The following is a 22322-nucleotide window of genomic DNA, read 5'->3' on the forward strand; positions in this document are numbered from 1 at the left end:
ACAGTCTAACCGTACCAGCAGCACCTTATCTGTTGCTGGTAATAGCAATTGTATTGAATCGTTTCATAATTCTTTTAGACCATCCTTTGCAAGGCCAACAGAGACAAGAAGTCTGACACATAGTCAACGGCTGCAGAGGATGATACAGGAGTATCTCCAAATGAACATCGATGCTATGACTTTGCAACTGGAGCCTTGCTCATTTTGGGCTTCAAATCTTGAAAAATGGCCTGAGCTCTCCACTTACGCCTTGGAGATCTTGTCGTGTCCAGCTGCCAGCGTTGTCTCAGAACGTGTTTTCAGTGCTGCTGGGTGTGTGCTGACAGATAAGTGCACGCATCTGTCCAGTGACAATGTGGACAGACTAACGTTCATCAAGATGAACAAGTCATGGATCCGCAAGGACTTTACTACCCGTGTGTCATCCTGGGGAGAGTAAAGGCTTGTGGATTTGGAATGTGCTTGATGCAAATGTACCTGTTAAGTTTGCAACTTGGGCACAAGTGATGCCATTTAAGGCGAGTCTGTGTGGCCCAATTTTTGGAAAAAGGGCGACTCTGCTTGGAGTCCCCCTGCTGTGTTTTTAAAAACGAGCCAAGATGAACAAGTCATGGTTCAGCAAAGACTTTGCTACCTAGGCCGGTGTTGTCCTGGGGACAGCTAAGGCTGGCGTATTTCTGAATGTGCTTGATGCAAATCTACCTGTCAAGTTTGCAAATGGGGCACAAGTGCTGCCACTGAAGGGGTGTCTGTGTGGCCCAATTTTTGGAAAATAGGGAGACTCCACTTGGAGTAACTCTTGTGTGTTTTTAAAAAACGAGCCAAGATGAACAAGTCATGGTTCAGCAAAGACTTTGCTACCTAGTCCTGTGTCATCCTGGGGACAGCTAAGGCTGGCGTATTTTTGAATGTGCTTGATGCAAATCTACCTGTGAAGTGTACAACTGGGGCACAAGTGTTGCCACTGAAGTGGTGTCTGTGGGGCCCAATTTTTGGAATAAAAAGGGAGACTCTGCTTGGAGTCCGCTTGCTATGTTTTACATGATTTTAGAAGGGCATGACATGCCTATATCTGTGCCTCGTCCTCTTTTTCCTCGTCCAGCTGTTTTGTTTTCTCAGGAGTATATGTCCTTGTCACTTTCCCATGTGTTTGTGTTGTCTTGGGAGTTGTTTGTCAACTTTTGGACACCTTTGAGGGTGTTTTCCAGGTGTTTTTAGGTGTTTGTGATTGCCTCCCATTGTTTCCTATGGGGTTCGAAAGGTTCGTCGAATGGGGAACCGTTCGACGAACAGAACTCGAACTCTAGGGGGGTGGCTCATCTCTAGTTAGGACTTGTCGATTTAAGTCAACGGGTGCCGCAAAAAATCAGATCCCACATGTATAGCATCCGATTTCTATAAATATACTGCCATTATTAACAAGAAATTTGATCTTATTAATGTCATTCAGTGCTGATGTATAAAAACACCATATGGATGAAAATAGAGAGGACAAATCGTCAGCTTTTTCTGGATGGCAATATTTTCAGACGCTCTTGAGAGCTTAGCCTAATAATAATGGGCTCCTCGGCACTATTACGTGCAACTATGACAGAAACCCCAGGGAAACAAGACAATGTGAAGAGAAACCTGAGGGAATGTTTTATGTAGGAAATTTAATTTGTTATAACAATTAAATTAAAAAAAATAAAGTGAAAAAAAATTATATAAGTATTCCAGTATATGTATTTTATTCACTTTTTCTCTTAAAAGTCTAATTTCTCCTGACAAATCAGTGCCTGTAACGTGATATGAGAGCATGCGCTCGGCCATGTTATATTATGTATGACTTCTCCCACATGAGGTGTCACTGGCAGGGAAGCCTTCACCTCCTGGCTTGCTCTGCGTGTACGCACCGACCTCCTCCCTCCTCCCCTGTCCCTGTCCGACCGTCTCCTCCTCCCCAGCAGTGAGGGAGCTGCCGCGCTATGAAGGGGAGTGTGCGCGGCTCGGGCTGCAGCCTCCCCTCTTCATGCCTATTTTAGTCACGTCTTCCCGGCTGCTCGTCAGCTCCTCAGTGACAAACTTTCCCGGGACGGCCGCTGTCCACAGCCAGGTAAGGAGCGGGAGGACGGCGGGCGCTGAACTTCTCCTCAGACCTCCCTGCCAGGGCTAATACTAGAGCCGGAACGTTGGGCAATCTACTGGTACTGTATGGAACCAGCAGGGCAAGTGAGAAAGCAGCGGTGTCTAGGCTGGCAGTGCAGGGTGTAGATGGCGCTGTGCTGTCAGTGCAGGGTGTAGATGGCGCTGTGCTGGCAGTGCAGGGTGTAGATGGCGCTGTGCTGTCAGTGCAGGGTATAGATGGCGCTGTGCTGGCAGTGCAGGGTGTAGATGGCGCTGTGCTGTCAGTGCAGGGTGTAGATGGCGCTGTGCTGTCAGTGCAGGGTGTAGATGGCGCTGTGCTGTCAGTGCAGGGTGTAGATGGCGCTGTGCTGTCAGTGCAGGGTGTAGATGGCGCTGTGCTGTCAGTGCAGGGTGTAGATGGCGCTGTGCTGGCAGTGCAGGGTGTAGATGGCGCTGTGCTGTCAGTGCAGGGTGTAGATGGCGCTGTGCTGGCAGTGCAGGGTGTAGATGGCGCTGTGCTGTCAGTGCAGGGTATAGATGGCGCTGTGCTGGCAGTGCAGGGTGTAGATGGCGCTGTGCTGTCAGTGCAGGGTGTAGATGGCGCTGTGCTGTCAGTGCAGGGTGTAGATGGCGCTGTGCTGTCAGTGCAGGGTGTAGATGGCGCTGTGCTGTCAGTGCAGGGTGTAGATGGCGCTGTGCTGTCAGTGCAGGGTGTAGATGGCGCTGTGCTGGCAGTGCAGGGTGTAGATGGCGCTGTGCTGTCAGTGCAGGGTGTAGATGGCGCTGTGCTGGCAGTGCAGGGTGTAGATGGCGCTGTGCTGTCAGTGCAGGGTGTAGATGGCGCTGTGCTGTCAGTGCAGGGTGTAGATGGCGCTGTCCTGTCAGTGCAGGGTGTAGATGGCGCTGTGCTGTCAGTGCAGGGTATAGATGGCGCTGTGCTGTCAGTGCAGGGTATAGATGGCGCTGTGCTGTCAGTGCAGGGTGTAGATGGCACTGTGCTGTCAGTGCAGGGTATAGATGGCGCTGTCCTGTCAGTGCATGGTGTAGATGGCGCTGTGCTGTCAGTGCAGGGTATAGATGGCGCTGTGCTGTCAGTGCAGGGTATAGATGGCGCTGTGCTGTCAGTGCAGGGTGTAGATGGCGCTATGCTGGCAGTGCAGGTTGTAGATGGCACTGTGCTGTCAGTGCAGGGTGTAGATGGCGCTGTGCTGGCAGTGCAGGGTGCAGATGGCGCTGTGCTGGCAGTGCAGGGTGCAGATGGCGCTGTGCTGGCAGTGCAGGGTGTAGATGGCGCTGTGCTGGCAGTGCAGGGTGTAGATGGCGCTGTGCTGTCAGTGCAGGGTGTAGATGGCGCTGTGCTGTCAGTGCAGGGTGTAGATGGCGCTGTGCTGTCAGTGCAGGGTGTAGATGGCGCTGTGCTGTCAGTGCAGGGTGTAGATGTCGCTGTCCTGTCAGTGCAGGGTCTAGATGGCGCTGTGCTGGCAGTGCAGGGTGTAGATGGCGCTGTGCTGGCAGTGCAGTGTGTAGATGGCGCTGTGCTGTCAGTGCAGGGTGTAGATGGCGCTGTGCTGTCAGTGCAGGGTGTAGATGGCGCTGTGCTGTCAGTGCAGGGTGTAGATGGCGCTGTGCTGTCAGTGCAGGGTGTAGATGGCGCTGTGCTGTCAGTGCAGGGTGTAGATGGCGCTGTGCTGTCAGTGCAGGGTGTAGATGGCGCTGTGCTGTCAGTGCAGGGTGTAGATGGCGCTGTGCTGTCAGTGCAGGGTGTAGATGGCGCTGTGCTGTCAGTGCAGGGTGTAGATGGCGCTGTGCTGTCAGTGCAGGGTGTAGATGGCGCTGTGCTGTCAGTGCAGGGTGTAGATGGCGCTGTGCTGTCAGTGCAGGGTGTAGATGGCGCTGTGCTGTCAGTGCAGGGTGTAGATGGCGTTGTGCTGTCAGTGCAGGGTGTAGATGGCGCTGTGCTGGCAGTGCAGTGTGCAGTGTGTAGATGGCGCTGTGCTGGCAGTGCAGGGTGTAGATGGCGCTGTGCTGGCAGTGCAGGGTGTAGATGGCGCTGTGCTGTCAGTGCAGGGTGCAGATGCTGCTGTGCTGGCGGTGCAGGGTGCAGATGCTGCTGTGCTGGCGGTGCAGGGTGTAGATGCTGCTGTGCTGGCGGTGCAGGGTGCAGATGCTGCTGTGCTGTCGGTGCAGGGTGTAGATAGCGCTGTGCTGTCAGTGCAGGGTGTAGATGGCGCTGTGCTGTCAGTGCAGGGTGTAGATGGCGTTGTGCTGTCAGTGCAGGGTGTAGATGGCGCTGTGCTGGCAGTGCAGTGTGCAGTGTGTAGATGGCGCTGTGCTGGCAGTGCAGGGTGTAGATGGCACTGTGCTGGCAGTGCAGGGTGTAGATGGCGCTGTGCTGTCAGTGCAGGGTGCAGATGCTGCTGTGCTGGCGGTGCAGGGTGCAGATGCTGCTGTGCTAGCGGTGCAGGGTGCAGATGCTGCTGTGCTGGCGGTGCAGATGCTGCTGTGCTGGCGGTGCAGATGCTGCTGTGCTGGCGGTGCAGATGCTGCTGTGCTGGGGGTGCAGGGTGCAGATGCTGCTGTGCTGGCAGTGCAGGGTGCAGATGCTGCTGTGCTGGCGGTTCAGGGTGCAGATGCTGCTGTGCTGGCAGTGCAGGGTGCAGATGCTGCTGTGCTGGCGGTTCAGGGTGCAGATGCTGCTGTGCTGGCGGTTCAGGGTGCAGATGCTGCTGTGCTGGCGGTTCAGGGTGCAGATGCTGCTGTGCTGGCGGTGCAGGGTGCAGATGCTGCTGTGCTGGCGGTGCAGGGTGCAGATGCTGCTGTGCTGGCGGTGCAGGGTGCAGATGCTGCTGTGCTGGCGGTGCAGGGTGCAGATGCTGCTGTGCTGGCGGTGCAGGGTGCAGATGCTGCTGTGCTGGCGGTGCAGGGTGCAGATGCTGCTGTGCTGGCGGTGCAGGGTGCAGATGCTGCTGTGCTGGCGGTGCAGGGTGCAGATGCTGCTGTGCCGGCGGTGCAGATGCTGCTGTGCTGGCGGTGCAGGGTGCAGATGCTGCTGTGCTGGCGGTTCAGGGTGCAGATGCTGCTGTGCTGGCGGTTCAGGGTGCAGATGCTGCTGTGCTGGCGGTGCAGGGTGCAGATGCTGCTGTGCTGGCGGTGCAGATGCTGTGCTGGCGGTGCAGGGTGCAGATGCTGCTGTGCTGGCGGTGCAGGGTGCAGATGCTGCTGTGCTGGCGGTTCAGGGTGCAGATGCTGCTGTGCTGGCGGTTCAGGGTGCAGATGCTGCTGTGCTGGCGGTTCAGGGTGCAGATGCTGCTGTGCTGGCGGTTCAGGGTGCAGATGCTGCTGTGCTGGCAGTGCAGGGTGCAGATGCTGCTGTGCTGGCAGTGCAGGGTGCAGATGCTGCTGTGCTGGCGGTGCAGGGTGCAGATGGCGCTGTGCTGGCGGTGCAGGGTGCAGATGCTGCTGTGCTGGCGGTGCAGGGTGCAGATGCTGCTGTGCTGGCGGTGCAGGGTGCAGATGCTGCTGTGCTGGCGGTGCAGGGTGCAGATGCTGCTGTGCTGGCGGTGCAGGGTGCAGATGCTGCTGTGCTGGCGGTGCAGGGTGCAGATGCTGCTGTGCTGGCGGTGCAGGGTGCAGATGCTGCTGTGCTGGCGGTGCAGGGTGCAGATGCTGCTGTGCTGGCGGTGCAGGGTGCAGATCCTGCTGTGCTGGCGGTGCAGGGTGCAGATGCTGCTGTGCTGGCGGTTCAGGCTGCAGATGCTGCTGTGCTGGCGGTTCAGGGTGCAGATGCTGCTGTGCTGGCGGTTCAGGGTGCAGATGCTGCTGTGCTGGCAGTGCAGGGTGCAGATGCTGCTGTGCTGGCGGTGCAGATGCTGCTGTGCTGGCGGTGCAGGGTGCAGATGCTGCTGTGCTGGCGGTGCAGGGTGCAGATGCTGCTGTGCTGGCGGTGCAGGGTGCAGATGCTGCTGTGCTGGCGGTGCAGATGCTGCTGTGCTGGCGGTGCAGGGTGCAGATGCTGCTGTGCTGGCGGTGCAGGGTGCAGATGCTGCTGTGCTGGCGGTGCAGGGTGCAGATGCTGCTGTGCTGGCGGTGCAGGGTGCAGATGCTGCTGTGCCGGCGGTGCAGATGCTGCTGTGCTGGCGGTGCAGGGTGCAGATGCTGCTGTGCTGGCGGTGCAGATGCTGCTGTGCTGGCGGTGCAGGGTGCAGATGCTGCTGTGCTGGCGGTTCAGGGTGCAGATGCTGCTGTGCTGGCGGTTCAGGGTGCAGATGCTGCTGTGCTGGCGGTGCAGGGTGCAGATGCTGCTGTGCTGGCGGTGCAGATGCTGTGCTGGCGGTGCAGGGTGCAGATGCTGCTGTGCTGGCAGTGCAGGGTGCAGATGCTGCTGTGCTGGCAGTGCAGGGTGCAGATGCTGCTGTGCTGGCGGTGCAGATGCTGCTGTGCTGGCGGTGCAGGGTGCAGATGCTGCTGTGCTGGCGGTGCAGGGTGCAGATGCTGCTGTGCTGGCGGTGCAGGGTGCAGATGCTGCTGTGCTGGCGGTGCAGATGCTGCTGTGCTGGCGGTGCAGGGTGCAGATGCTGCTGTGCTGGCGGTGCAGGGTGCAGATGCTGCTGTGCTGGCGGTGCAGGGTGCAGATGCTGCTGTGCTGGCGGTGCAGGGTGCAGATGCTGCTGTGCCGGCGGTGCAGATGCTGCTGTGCTGGCGGTGCAGGGTGCAGATGCTGCTGTGCTGGCGGTGCAGATGCTGCTGTGCTGGCGGTGCAGGGTGCAGATGCTGCTGTGCTGGCGGTTCAGGGTGCAGATGCTGCTGTGCTGGCGGTTCAGGGTGCAGATGCTGCTGTGCTGGCGGTGCAGGGTGCAGATGCTGCTGTGCTGGCGGTGCAGATGCTGTGCTGGCGGTGCAGGGTGCAGATGCTGCTGTGCTGGCAGTGCAGGGTGCAGATGCTGCTGTGCTGGCGGTTCAGGGTGCAGATGCTGCTGTGCTGGCGGTTCAGGGTGCAGATGCTGCTGTGCTGGCGGTTCAGGGTGCAGATGCTGCTGTGCTGGCAGTGCAGGGTGCAGATGCTGCTGTGCTGGCAGTGCAGGGTGCAGATGCTGCTGTGCTGGCGGTGCAGGGTGCAGATGGCGCTGTGCTGGCGGTGCAGGGTGCAGATGCTGCTGTGCTGGCGGTGCAGGGTGCAGATGCTGCTGTGCTGGCGGTGCAGGGTGCAGATGCTGCTGTGCTGGCGGTGCAGGGTGAAGATGCTGCTGTGCTGGCGGTGCAGGGTGCAGATCCTGCTGTGCTGGCGGTGCAGGGTGCAGATGCTGCTGTGCTGGCGGTTCAGGGTGCAGATGCTGCTGTGCTGGCAGTGCAGGGTGCAGATGCTGCTGTGCTGGCGGTGCAGATGCTGCTGTGCTGGCGGTGCAGGGTGCAGATGCTGCTGTGCTGGCGGTGCAGGGTGCAGATGCTGCTGTGCTGGCGGTGCAGGGTGCAGATGCTGCTGTGCTGGCGGTGCAGATGCTGCTGTGCTGGCGGTGCAGGGTGCAGATGCTGCTGTGCTGGCGGTGCAGGGTGCAGATGCTGCTGTGCTGGCGGTGCAGGGTGCAGATGCTGCTGTGCTGGCGGTGCAGGGTGCAGATGCTGCTGTGCTGGCGGTGCAGGGTGCAGATGCTGCTGTGCTGGCGGTGCAGGGTGCAGATGCTGCTGTGCTGGCGGTGCAGGGTGCAGATGCTGCTGTGCTGGTGGTGCAGGGTGCAGATGCTGCTGTGCTGGCGGTGCAGGGTGCAGATGCTGCTGTGCTGGCGGTTCAGGGTGCAGATGCTGCTGTGCTGGCAGTGCAGGGTGCAGATGCTGCTGTGCTGGCGGTGCAGATGCTGCTGTGCTGGCGGTGCAGATGCTGCTGTGCTGGCGGTGCTGGCGGTGCAGATGCTGCTGTGCTGGCGGTGCAGGGTGCAGATGCTGCTGTGCTGGCGGTGCAGGGTGCAGATGCTGCTGTGCTGGCGGTGCAGGGTGCAGATGCTGCTGTGCTGGCGGTGCAGGGTGCAGATGCTGCTGTGCTGGCGGTGCAGGGTGTACACTATAGATTAAAATTAATGAACACTGTATGATACAGGTAAAATATATCTTTGTACCGTGTTAGCCAGTAGAGATAAAAAATTGTTTAAAAGAACTGAAGTCCTCAGTGGTTGATACCTTTTAATGGCTAACTGAAAAGATGGTAATAATAGCAAGCTTTCCAGACTGCTCAGGTCTCTTCTTCAGGCATGGTATAACACAAAATCTGAAGAGTCACAACAGGACATAGAATGGGGTAGTAAAAAAAAAAAACAATCAAGTTATATGAAACAGAACTATCACTATGGCGGGGGGCAAACTGTTGTGGCCATAAATATTGCTGCAGTTCAGTGTGAAAGTTTTATTGTCCTCTGATTGGGGTCTGGTCCAGGCTGTGATGCGCTCAGATGGTCAGAGGTGCACATCTCTTAAAGGGAACCTGTCAGCAGAAATTTTGCCCAAAACCTAAAATATTCCCCCTCTGCAGCTCCTGGGCTGCATTCTAGAAAGGTCCCTGTTATTATTGTGCCCCATGTGAGACCAAAATAAAGCCTTTATAAAGTGGTACCTTTTTGTATTCAGATACTGTAAATGTGACACGGGGGCGGGCTTTCTGGCGTCCGTTATTCTGCCTCCTGGACGTGTATGCACCCCCATCGCTCCTTTCCATAGCTGATGCACCGCCCACTGCTCCAGCCATCCCCGCGCATGCCCAGTGCCAGTCTCACGGGACTGAGCAGTGTGACCGCTGGTGACGTGTGCGCAGGCAAGTGATTATGGCGGGGCTGTGATTGTTATTAGCAAGTACCCGCCCATAATCTCGTGAGCGCGCAAACCTCACCAGCGGTCACACTGTGCTCAGGGTAGTGCTAGACTGTATGGGCTGCTTCCAGGGATGACGTCCCTTTTGTCACGTGATAGTATTTTGAATACGCCCCTATCACGTAACAAAAGGGACGTCATCCCTGGAAGCAGCCCATACAGTCTAGCACTACCCTGAGCACAGTGTGACCGCTGGAGAGGTTTGCGCGCTCACGAGATTATGGGCGGGTACTTGCTGATAACAATCACAGCCCCGCCATAATCACTTGCATGCGCACACGTCACCAGCGGTCACACTGCTCAGTCCCGTGAGACTGGCACTGGGCATGTGCGGGGATGGCTGGAGCAGTGGGCGGTGCATCAGCTATGGAAAGGAGCGATGGGGGCGGCGTACAGAACCAGGAGGCAGAATAACGGACGGCAGAGAGCCCGCCCCCGTGACGGATTTACAGAAGCTGCATACAAAAAGGTAGAACTTTATAAAGGCTTTATTTTGGTCTCACATGGGGCACAATAATAACAGGGACCTTTCTAGAATGCAGCCCAGGAGCTGCAGAGGGGGAATATTTTAGGTTTTGGGCGAAATCTCTGCTGACAGGTTCCCTTTAACTGATGTAAAAAGACATGAATCCATGAGTCACATTCATTTCTGCTCTGAATATGTCAAAGGTCATCATAAGTTTGTACTCCCATAGTCTCCTATCTCTCTGGGACTTGAAGTTTCCTTTCAATACCAGCAATTTCATGTCCATGATGCTGTGGTCTGGGCTACAAAAATGTTTGGCCACAGGTAGATCTACAGTATTCTTGTATCCTTTTTTGTGTGGAGGTGAGAATTCATCCATGTCCTGAGCTGTTGTCCTGTCTCCCTTACATACAGACCCCCTGTTGGACATTTGGTACATATAATTAAGTACACCACATTGGTTGTGGTGCAGCTGAAGGTACCTGGGATCTTGCAGTCCTGATGTGATCTGGGAATCTTTATCTTGTTCGTTGTCAATATAAATGGACAGGTCTTACATTTTTTCTGGTTGCAGGGAAATGTTCCTGTTGTTGGAGAGGACAGGGAGCTTCTGACAATGATGCTTCTTAGATTTGGGGGCTGTCTAAAACACAAAAGTGGGGGGTCTGGAAAAATAGATTTTAACCGGGCATCTTTTTGCAGTAATGGTTGTAGTTTCCGTGCAGCTCCTCTAAACACCTCCAGATTTGGATTGTAGGTGACTACAAGAGGGACCCGGTTGTTTTCTTCTTTAGTTTTATAATGTAGGAGATGGTTTCTTGATATTCTGGTGGCTCTTGTAATCTGGTTTTCAATTGTTCTTGGGTGGTAGCCTTGATTCAGAAAGGTCTTTCTGAGGCCCTCAAGGTGATTGTCTCTATCTGTTCTGTTGGAACATATCCGATTGTACCTGATAGCCTGGCTGTATACAATAGAGTTTTTTATATGTTTTGGATGAAAACTGTCCCATTTCAGGTATGTTGGACGGTCAATTGGCTTCTTGTACAGGGATGTCTCTATTTCATTGTTCCGTAGTTTAATGATGGTGTCCAAGAAGTTGATTTCAGTGCAGGAATAGTTGAGTGTTAGGTTGATGGTGGGATGAAACTGATTAAAGTGTTCATGGAAGGTCTTCTGCTGCTGCTCAGACTCTGTCCAGATGATTAAAATATCGTCAACGTAACGGTAGTAGGCCAGAGGCCTGATAGAACAAGAGGATAAAAAGTCACTCTCCAGCTTGGACATGAAAAGATTTGCATATTGTGGTACCATTTTGCTTCCCATTGCAGTCCCAGTCTCCTGTAGATATAGGTTATTGTCAAATGCAAAGTAATTATGGGTGAGGATGAATTTTGTAAGTTTCACCACAGAATCGGCATCAGTTCCTGTATTTTCCAGGAAGACTTTGCAGGCATTCAATCCATCCTGGTGTGGAATATTCGAGTACAAGGATTCCACATCCATGGTGGCAAGGATGAGTCCCTTTGGGAGAGGACCTAATGCTGATAGTTTTTTCAATAGGTCAGTAATGTCCTGGATGTAGCTGGTTGTATCCCTTACCAAGGATTTAAGGATACCCTCTACCCATCCAGAGACTTGTTTAGTGAGGGTGCCCACACCCTATGATCACTTGCTTCTTTCAGAAGTAATGTAATCTCCAGTGATCAACATTTGAAGGTTTTGTTAGTGGTACACCATGCCACTAGAACAGGGTTTTACAAAAGATCCAAAATTTATCCACATAAAACCTTTATTTTGCCCAAAACGTGATGATCATCAATAGAGAACAACAATGACTGTAGCACAGAGAAAGATTATAAGTGCATTTTCTGAAGGTAACAACAGTCAACAATCAGTAGGAAGTGTACAGGCTGTCGCTGTGAATGAATTCAGCACATCTGCCGCCGCAGGACATCACTAGTCTCTCACGCTGCTCTGGTGTGATTTTGGTCCACTCTTTTTCCAGTCTCTTCCACAGTTCTAGCACTGTTGCGGGTTTCTTGGCCAAAACTTTGTCACCAAAGATTTTCTAGAGGTTTTCTATTAGGTTTAGATCAGGACTCGGTGCTGGCCATTTCATTGTTTCAATGTTTTCTGTTTCAAGGAACTGCTTTACCTGTTTTTCTGTGTGACAGGGGTCATTGTCCTACATGAAATTTGCTGGCTGATTAAGTGATGAATGCAAGTAAGGAATCACGTGTTGTTGAAGAAGGTTCTGATACACACTTGCATTCACTCTGTCATATAGCTGTATGAGAGGGCCAACTCCTGCTGCAGAAAACATTCCCTAAACCAGTGGTGGGGAACCTTTTTTCTGTCGGGGGCCATTTGGAAATTTCTACCAACCTTCGGGGGCCGCACAAAATTATCAATGTTTAAATGACCCTGCTATATTGGGTGAAGCAATTAATTAATTGGGGGCATGGGGCTGGGGGCACAGACGCCACAAGCGGGGCTGGGGGCACAGACACCACAAGCGGGGCTGGGGGCACAGACACCACAAGCGGGGCTGGGGGCACAGACACCACAAGCGGGGCTGGGGGCACAGACACCACAAGCGGGGCTGGGGGCACAGACACCACAAGCGGGGCTGGGGGCACAGACACCACAAGCGGGGCTGGGGGCACAGACACCACAAGCGGGGCTGGGGGCACAGACACCACAAGCGGGGCTGGGGGCACAGACACCACAAGCGGGGCTGGGGGCACAGACACCACAAGCGGGGCTGGGGGCACAGACACCCCACGAGGGGCTGGGGGCACAGACATCACTGGAGGGAGCACAGACATCACTGGGGGGAGGCACAGACATCACGGGGAGGATGCTCACAGAACTGGGGGATGGGCTGCACACAGGACTGGGGGATGGGCTGCACACAGGACTGGGGGATGGGCTGCACACAGGACTGGGGGATGGGCTGCACACAGGACTGGGGGATGGGCTGCACACAGGACTGGGGGATGGGCTGCACACAGGACTGGGGGATGGGCTGCACACAGGACTGGGGGAGGGGTGCACACAGGACTGGGGGAGGGGTGCACACAGGACTGGGGGAGGGGTGCACATAGGATTGTGTGGGGATGCACACAGGACATTGGGGGTCTGCACACAGGAATGGGGGAGGGGTGCACACAGGACATTGGGGGGCGCACTGCGCTGAGAGTTTCATGCAACTCTGGTGGAGAAGGTTTACAGAACTGGGGTGGGGAGGCACAAAGCATTGGGCAGGGCACATAGCAGCAGAGGGTCGACGCTGGACTCACAGCAGCATTGCATTCACATCACCGGAGTGCAGGAGCCGGACACACTGCATCAGAAGGAGAAGGCAGGCACTGATCTCCGGAGGGCAGGGGGCGGACACACAAGGCTGGAAGCTGTGAGGCTGCTGTGGACCTGCCCACAATTGGCACTGGCCGACGGGAGAACACATTGCAGCACAAACAGCAATGTGTGGATTTAAAGGGCCGGCGGCAGCAAGACCGCGGTGACGGCACGAGCACTGCCTCCCCCGGGAATCTGCCTCGGGGCCACATAAAAGGTCATGGCGGGCCGCATGCCCTGACCGCAGGTTCCCCACCCCTGCCCTAAACCATGACACTTCCTCCACCACCTTTGACTGACTTCCTAAAGGGAACCTGTTAGGTGCAATATGCAGCCAGAACCTCAAGCATTTCTGGGTACATATTAGTAATCCATGCCTAACCGTCCCTGTATCTAGTAGCATAAATAAACAGATCTTTAGAAAAAGTATTTCTAAACATCGTTTATTATATACTAATGAGGCACAAGACTAGTCGCAAGGGCGTGAGTTCCCTTGGCTAGTCGGCCCCCTTAGCATTTTAGCACGCCCCTGTGGGAATACTAACATGCTAATGAATTCGCAGTGACGCCACACATACCTCAGTCTTGATGGTGGCCGGCAGAGGATGGATGCGCACTGCGCGTGATCCGCAGTCTCCGAGACTTCCGGTCATGCGCACTATACCTCACCGAATCCGAGAAGCTTACACCCGGCATCAATTTAGTGCGTACTATTTGAAGTCCAGGGGACTCCAGATCATGCGCAGTGCGCATCCATCCACCGCCGGCTGCTATGAAGACTGAGGTATTGTGCGGCGAAGCTGCACATTCATTAGCATGTTAGTACGCCCCCAGGGCCGTGATAACATGCTATGTGGGCCGGCTAGCCAAGGGAACTCACGCCCTTGCAACTAGTCTTGGGCCTTATTAGCAAATAGGAAACGATCTTTAGAAATAAGTTTTGTAAAGATCCCTTTATCTATGCTACTAGATACAGTCACAGTTAGGCAGGGATTACTAATATGCTCTCAGAACTGCCCGTGGTTCTAGGTGCATATTGCATCTGACAGGTTTCTTTTAACACGCTTTGGGTTCAGTCTTTTCCCAGTTTGCTGATGAACATAATGTTTCCCATCAGACCCAAATAAATTGAACTTGCTTTCATCACTAAAATGAACTGTGGACCACTTCTCCTCTGTCCACACAACATACTCCTCACCAAAGGTCAGTCTATCATTTTGATTCTTGCTGCTAATGAGAGGTTTGGTCACTGCAGAGTGGGCTTTCACTCCAAATGCTCTTAAACATTGTGACACTGTATGACGAGACAGATCGTTACTCTGTTCAGTGCTGAACGAGCGAGCAATTGCAGCTAAAGTGTTGTACTGATTACCCATGGAGAGTCTCCGCATTATCCTGTCCCCTCTTGCATTTGACGTTTGAGGGCGACCAGCCTTCTTGACGGCTTGAAATAGTTTGTGATGTTGTAAAGTTGTTCGAAATCATAGACTTGGAACAATCAATTTCTCTTGCTAAGACGGATAGGGTCACCCCTTTGGCCTTCATCTGGACAACCTGCTGCAGGAGGGTTTCAGTCACTTTGGAACAGCACACCATTTTTGCAAAGTCAGTGCAAACTGGAAAGTTAGGCTGCCAGTTAAATAGGGTTTGTCAGATAATTATGGAAATTAGCATCAGGTACCAGATTAACACCAATAACTTGCAGGTATCTGAAAGTGTTCTTTCTTTTTGATCAGTGTTCTTTTTCATTTATCTCATTTACATTTTTATTATGTGCCTTGGAAAAAATTCAATTTATTAAGTAAGCATAAAATACTGCTAGTTTACTCATGTTAGGATATAATCCCATAGGACTACGCGATAACATTAATATTTAGGAAATTGTGTCTTGTTCTCTAATTTTGATCTCCATTGTAGGATGGCACTGTGATGGCAGTGTAGGATGGCACTGTGAGGGCAGTGTAGGTTGGCGCTGTGATAGCAGTGTAGTATGGCAGTGTAGGATGGCACTGTGATGGCAGTGTAGGATGGCACTGTGAGGGCAGTGTAGGTTGGCGCTGTGATAGCAGTGTAGTATGGCAGTGTAGGATGGTACTGTGATGGCAGTGTAGGATGGCACTGTGAGTGCAGTGTCGGTTGGCGCTGTGATGGCAGTGTAGGATGGCTCTGTGATGAGATTCACTTTATTCACCAAATGGGCCCCATTACTAAGGAATATGGCACCAAACAGAACTATATAACATAACTGATCGAAATCGGGACAAATGCCAATCCAAAATGTAATAAAATATCCTTTATTTATATATTTATTTTTTTTAAAACAAACTATAAAAATAAGCAGGTGTTCCACTACCGGTATCACTTATTGACCACTACAATAACACCAATTGTATTTTAAATATTAGCATAAAGCACTATACATTTGTTATAAATACATAACGTGCTAAGTACCACCTGTACTTCTGTAACAAGACTAGGCACTATTACACCCCATGTCAGTACTATCCATTCATGCACTGGGATCATTTTAAAGTGACAAATAATAATAGTACTGTTACTAACCATGTAAGTCGCCAATGTGCCGTGGCCAAGGGATGACAACCGGGCGCCTCGACGCGCGTTTCACTCCCGTTTCCTCAGGAGGCATGTGGACACGTCGGTAATGCGGGTGTGTGTATTTATAGGAGTTATAATTACTATGAATAGCTTTGTCTGATTGTACTACCGTCGCCTATCTGTGACATGTTAATGGAACGCACTGGAAATTAAATCAATATTCTGTCTAGTGTATGGACGGTGGAAAGCAAGCTTACCATGGGCGCTGTCACTATAAATGCAAAGCCGCCCACGCATGCGCCCGCACCTCACAGCACTGACATACTGTATATCAAACAGAGCAATTATTATCCATGTTAAGTTGTGTCAGCTATGGCAGAGGTTCCCAACTCCAGTCCTCAAGGCACACCAACAGTGCATGTTTTCAGGATTTCTTTAGCATTGCATGGGTGTTGGATTCAGCACCTTTGCAGGTGATTAAATTATCCCCTGTGGAATACTAAGGAAATCCTGAAAACATGCACTGTTGGTGTGCCTTGAGGACTGGAGTTGGGAACCTCTGGGCTATGGCATACCTTTAAAAGACATTTATAGTTTAAGAATAAATAGTTATAATATATCGCTATAGCGAAGTGAAGATCGGGAAATGAAAATGTCCACTCCCCCCCCCCCCCCCCCCCGCGGCTGAGTGGGCGTCCCCCCACTGCGGGCATCCAGGCAATGTTGCTCGGACAACTGTGCGTGCACGAATGCCAACACTCATTGCCGCAACGGAGGAAGGGCTTACCCAACCGTCACCACGCATGCGCACAGTGAATGTTCCCTCTGTTTGAAAATTTATCAGCCCCTACAAGTATATGATTCATGTAGTGAAGATAATATTAGCAGCATATTAATGAAGGAGTAAAATAATGAGCTGTATATCTTAATATGGTGAGTGTGCATAAATATTAAAAAGAACATATTAATAAATCAGTGAAATTATTTGTTAGAAAAGGTTTTTATTACCATAGTGAAGTAGACCATTATTGGCTGTGAAAGGAGAATGTGATTAATGGCATATACTGTATATTAAACAGACAGTCAGTGTTACCAGAACTACTATATAGTTACACTAAATTATTACTGTGTAAGTGTAAAAAACAGGGGGAATTTTTTTTTTTTTTTTAAGTGTGTGTGAAATGCTAAATTAACCCTCAGTGTTGGTCATTGAATATTAATTGAAAGTAATGAATGTGAATGTACTAAACCTGAAATTATTTATTAAACAATGTTTTTATAACCATTGTGAAGTGAGCATTTGATAATTGGGAAAAGGTGTATGTGATTTAAGGAACGTGTTGCCTAAACTACTGTATAATTATACTGATTTATTGCTGTGTTGATGAAAAAAAAGGGGGGCAAGGGAGGAAGTAAAAGTGTGTGTGTGAATATTTTTTATAGTTTGTTTTAAACATTTTTTTAAAAAAATAAATAAATATATAAATAAAGGATATTTTATTAAATTTTGGATTGGCATTAGTCCTGATTTCGATCAGTTATGTTATATGGCTCTGTGATGTGGCAGTGTAGCATGGCACTGTGATGGCAGTGTAGGATGGCAGTGTGGTGTCCACAAATGCCATGTCCTTCTGTGTCATGTACAGGACTCCCCAGATAACCTCTAGGAATGCTTTCTAAGGTCATCCCCCCCCTGTCCTCCTCTCATCCAGTACACATGGTGCAGGACTGTATAGGGATTGTAAGCTTCATCACACACAATTGATCAGATATTGTCCATCTTGCTTCAGCATAAGAGGATCCTATAAAAGATCTCATTAATTACTTCTGCCGATGGATTCCTATATGCACTGTTCGATAGGAGGGAACCTAATGACCAGTACACTCAGTAGTCACCATTGCAGATCTGTCGGCAATCACTATGTTCCTAAGAACTTCTGGGTAAGGCTACTTTCACACATCCGATTTGAGCAGTGCGTCTCAATCCGGCTGTGAAACCTATGCAACGGATGCAGCGAAAACACCGCATCCTTTGCATAAGTTTTTACATGCGGCCGGTCCGTTTTTTTCCGGTTGCGGCACGCTACTGAGCATGCGCAGTGGAAGAAACCGCATGCGGCAGCTGGATGCATTTTTTCCCGCATCGCGCCGCATCCGGCGTCCATAGGCATGCATTGAAAAATGTGCCGCAGCGGCCGGATGCGGCGCGATGCGGTTTTTTTGCCGGACAAAAAAACTTTGCAAGATACGTTGCCTCCGGCCGCCGCTTTAATTAATTTTGCTGCATCCGGAAAAAAATGGATGCAACGCAAAGCCATCAGGCACAATCTGGTAACAATGCAAATCTATGGGGATAAAACGGATGCGGTACCGGATCCATTTTACCCGTTTTTTTCCGAATTGTGCCTGATGGAAAAAACCTGATGTGTGAAAGTAGCCTAAGGCTAGTTTCACACTTGCGTTGAACGGTATCCGTTGCATTGCGTTGTGTGATGGATGCAACGGATGTGTTGCATATAGTGGCACAACGGATGCAACGGAAGCTGCAAAACAACGGAATCTGTTTTTATTTATTTATTTATTTTATTTATTTTTTTACAGTTTTACCGGTGGCAGACTATTGTGAACGATCAGCTGATCGCTTCCAGTAGCCGGCCGCCGGGTGATCAGCTGATCGCTCCCAGTAGCCAGTCGCCGGGTGATCAGCTGATCGCTCCCAGCAGCCGCTTGCCGGGTGATCAGCTGATCGCTCGGCCGCCGAGAATGTGTGCGGGGGGCGGAGATGAGCGGGGCCATGGCGCTGAGGACAGGTGAGTGTGTGTGCTTGTGTATATACATGCGGAGTGGAGTGCGGGAGGGGGCGGAGCCATGGCGCTGAGGACAGGTGGGCGAGTGTGTGTGTATGTATGTATGTATGTATATATATATATATATATATATATATATATACACACACACATACACACACACACACACACACACACACACACACACACACGGAGTGGAGTGTGGCGGGAGGGGGCGGAGCCGAGTGGGGAAGTGTCGGTCTCCCTGAACACATGGCCAGGGTAAATATCGGGCAAAGCACTTTGCGTGGTTACCCGATATTTACCTTGGTTACGGGTGCAGGGAGCCAGAGAGAGCATGCGCAGTGAAATCCTAAGGATTCCGCTGCTCAAAAAAAGTTACATGCTGCATTCCTCCCGCTGGGCGGAAGCAACGGAACGTCGCCCAGCGGAAGCAACGCAGGTCCTTTTGGCACAATCCGTCATCCATACAAGTCTATGGGAAACAGCGGAATCCGTTAACTGATTCCGCTGTTTTCCAAAAGGGCGGATTGTGACGGAAGGAAAACAACGCAAGTGTAAAAGTACACTAAAGCCTGCCTTACACGTTACAATTTATTGTGCGATCGCATTTGCGATCGCACCCGCCCCCATCGTTTGTGCGGCACTAGCAATTTCTTGCCTGTGACGCACAATGTTGTAACCCCCCCGTCACACGTACTTACCTTCCAAATGACCTCGCTGTGGGCAGCGAACATTCACTTCCTGAAGGGGGAGGGATGTTCGACGTCACAGTGACGTCACACAGCGGCCGGCCAATCGAAGCGGAGGGGCGGAGATGAGCAGGACGTAACATCCCGCCCACCTCCTTCCTTCAGCATTGCCGGCGGGCGCAGATAAGCTGTGTTCATCGTTCCCGGGGTGTCACACGGAGCGATGTGGGCTGCCTCGGGAACAATGAACAACAGGACGTTCGATTTTTAGAAAATGAGTGACGTGTCAACGATGAACGAGAAGGTGAGTATCTCTGCTCGTTCATAGCTGTCACACGCTACGATATCACTAACTATGCCGGATATGCGTCACTTACGACGTGACCCCGCCGACATCTTGTTAGATATATCGTAGCGTGTAAAGCCCGCTTATGAAAGATAGCCTAAAGTGATTAAGGGAAACCTGACAGTAACATCTGTATGATTCCAGCCAGATATGTTTCACTCTGAAATGTTGCGCAGTTTCAGAGAAAAACATACTTTATTAGCCGCTAGCTTTGACTGCACTGTTCACTAAAGTCCCCAACGGCTTCTTCTCGGTTGCTGACAGTGAATGACAGGTCTCTAGCTACATGTACGTACAGTGAGAAACCTGTCACTCAAGGAGAGCGGCCGGGGAGAAGCTGCCAGGAATTCGCCTGGCTGACTAGTCACCTGTGTAGCTTGTTTTCTGTCCGCCTATTATAGTATGTCCTTCTCTGAAATGCTGCATCATCTCAAAGTTAAACATATCTGGCTGGGATCATACAGCCAACGCCTGGTAGCTGCAGCCCACGGATTGAGCAGCATGTATCAAATGTCAGGTTCCGTTTAAGATTAGACATAAAAATGTCGGAGGTGCTTCGCTAAGTCATACGTGCTAAGTACAGAATGCTAAAAGTAGGAAACTTCCACCAATTGATAAATTGATCACTCGGGTTCCTCAGAACTGAATGTAATACACTCCTGATAAATTTGGGGGTGGAGGAACCATACATACTGTAAGTCTAGGTTGATAGTTTTTCTAGTGTATGTTTTACATTTTTTTTTTATAAATATTGTGACCAAAAAAGGTAGCTTGCTGCACTATTTATTCCCCCCATTAGGCTATGTTCACACACTGCGTTTTTTACCTGCGTTTTGGGTCCGTTTTTGCTGCAGAAATTTCTTGAGAAATTCTTGTGACCTTTCTGCAGACATTCCCCAGCAAAACCTATGGCAAAAAAAATTAGCTGTGCACACACTGCGTTTTTTTCTTAAGAAAATTCTTTCAGTAGATTTTCTTAAGAAAAAGAATGAGCATGTCACTTCTTTTCTGCAGCTAACTGCGTTTTTTGCCATAGATAATTGGCACAATAACGCAGGGAGCAACCAGCGGTAAAAACGCACCAAAAACGGACCGAAAACGCACCAAAAACGCACCGAAAACGCGGCAAAAACGCAGGTGCGTTTTTGGTGCGTTTTTTAACACAGGTGCACTCTAAAGAAATTTCTTAAGAAAAATCATTTTTCTAGTGTGAACATAGCCTTAAAATTACAAATGCATGTCGAAAATTACAGTAGACAGGGTCCGACTGGTGCCTTTTGTATCATCAAACAGATCCGTCACCTGTGGAAATAATATTTTTCTGTTCCTACAACCAAACAGAAAAACAACTGCCTAATGCCACACACGGATGACACTGACACACACGGATGACACTGACACACACGGATGACACTGACCACACATGGATGACACTGGCCACACACGGATGACACTGGCCACACACGGATGACACTGGCCACACACGGATGACACTGGCCACACACGGATGACACTGACACACACGGATGACACTGGCCACACACGGATGACACTGGCCACACACGGATGACACTGGCCACACACGGATGACACTGGCCACACACGGATGACACTGGCCACACACGGATGACACTGGCCACACACGGATGACACTGGCCACACACGGATGACACTGGCCACACACGGATGACACTGGCCACACACGGATGACACTGGCCACACACGGATGACACTGACCACACACGGTTGACACTGACCACACACGGATGGCACTCGGACTAATGATATTCAGTTGGGTTGTTGAGATGACATTTTTCACGCTGACTGAATGTCCATGTGAAAAAAAAAATCAGCCTGTGCTTCTGTACAAAACTCACTTATTCAAGTCTGAGTGCACAAAGAATCCTATCCCTTATGGATCATCCGTATAGCATCTAATTTGTAGAGATATTTGGCAATTCTTAACACAGGAAAAAATATCTGGTGTTATTAATTTTATGTACTGCTCTTATTAAGGCCTCTGTCACACGCCCGTGAAAATCACGCACATGTTTCATGGACGTGTCAAAGATGCGGATTGTCCTCGGTGTGCTGTGTGTATGGCATACGTTTGTTTTCCGTGTGTTATCCATGATAACACACGGAGAATGGGAACTTTCTGCTCATCTGTGCCTGGCGTCGCTGTCCGTGGTGCTGATCTTCGGTCTCCGGTCCTGCCGACTCCCCGCTGCTGCTGCTTCCGGCAGTGAAGTGAATATTAAATGAGCATAATGAGCAGCGGTCGGCAGCAAGTGACCGCAGCGGCAGAGACTGCAGGGCTGGAGAAGGTGAGTAAAGGTTTGTTTTTTTTAAAAAGACACATCTTTTCTCCAGTGCGTGTCACATTGAACACATCCGTGTGGTCCGTGTGTGTTACGTGTGACATATTTGCATTTTGTGTGACACCCGTGATGCCGGAGAAAAACGGACATGTCGGCGTATGGAGCACACGGGCACACGTAAGGACGGAACGGACACACATTCCATGCAAAAATACTTACGTGTGCCCGAAACTATAGGAAAACATATGTCAACGTGTGCCCGTGTCTCCGGTACGTGAGGAAACTGTCCATACACGTACCGGAGGCACGAATGTGTGACAGAGGCCTAAAAAAAACAGATGGCATTGGAATACGAAACATGAAAAATCGTCTTTTTTGTTTTATGGATGAAACGTTGATTTTTTTTTTTTTTGCTGGGGGGGGGGAACTGGGCAAAAATGTGAACAAACTGATACGGAATCATCATCCTTCAATGTTCTTCTGCAAACCGGCCTCCTGTAATGATGACTCGTCCTATGGGGTCACTGTGGCCTGATACTGGCTACAGGGATCACAACAAATGAGACATCATCACAGATGGCACAGTTAGGCTGCTTTCACACCTCCGGTTAGAGCATGCAACGGATGTGGCGACAATACTGCATCCTTTGCATAAGTTTTTGACATGCGGCCCGGCCGGTTTTTGCCGCTTGCGGCTTGCTACTGAGCATGCGCAGTGGAAAAAAACGCATGCGGCGGCCGGATGCGGTGTTTGCCGCAGGACGCCGCATGCGGCGTCCATAGGCATGCATTACAAATCGCGCCGCAGCGGCTGGC

The 22322-nt window shown here is 51.2% G+C and overlaps 1 protein-coding gene across 1 annotated transcript in view; it reads left to right on the forward strand.

Moving 5' to 3' along the window:
* The first annotated feature begins 1862 nt into the window (after nt 1-1862).
* POPDC3 (popeye domain cAMP effector 3) overlaps nt 1863-22322 on the forward strand; it is a 109587-nt gene continuing 89127 nt past the window's right edge. The window contains exon 1 of the mRNA XM_075340088.1: nt 1863-2095. The gene's annotated coding sequence lies outside the window, so the exon portion shown is untranslated. The remainder of the gene's footprint in view (nt 2096-22322) is intronic.

The sequence above is a fragment of the Anomaloglossus baeobatrachus genome, chromosome 3, assembly GCF_048569485.1.
Source record: "Anomaloglossus baeobatrachus isolate aAnoBae1 chromosome 3, aAnoBae1.hap1, whole genome shotgun sequence".
Classification (NCBI taxonomy): Eukaryota; Metazoa; Chordata; class Amphibia; order Anura; family Aromobatidae; genus Anomaloglossus; species Anomaloglossus baeobatrachus.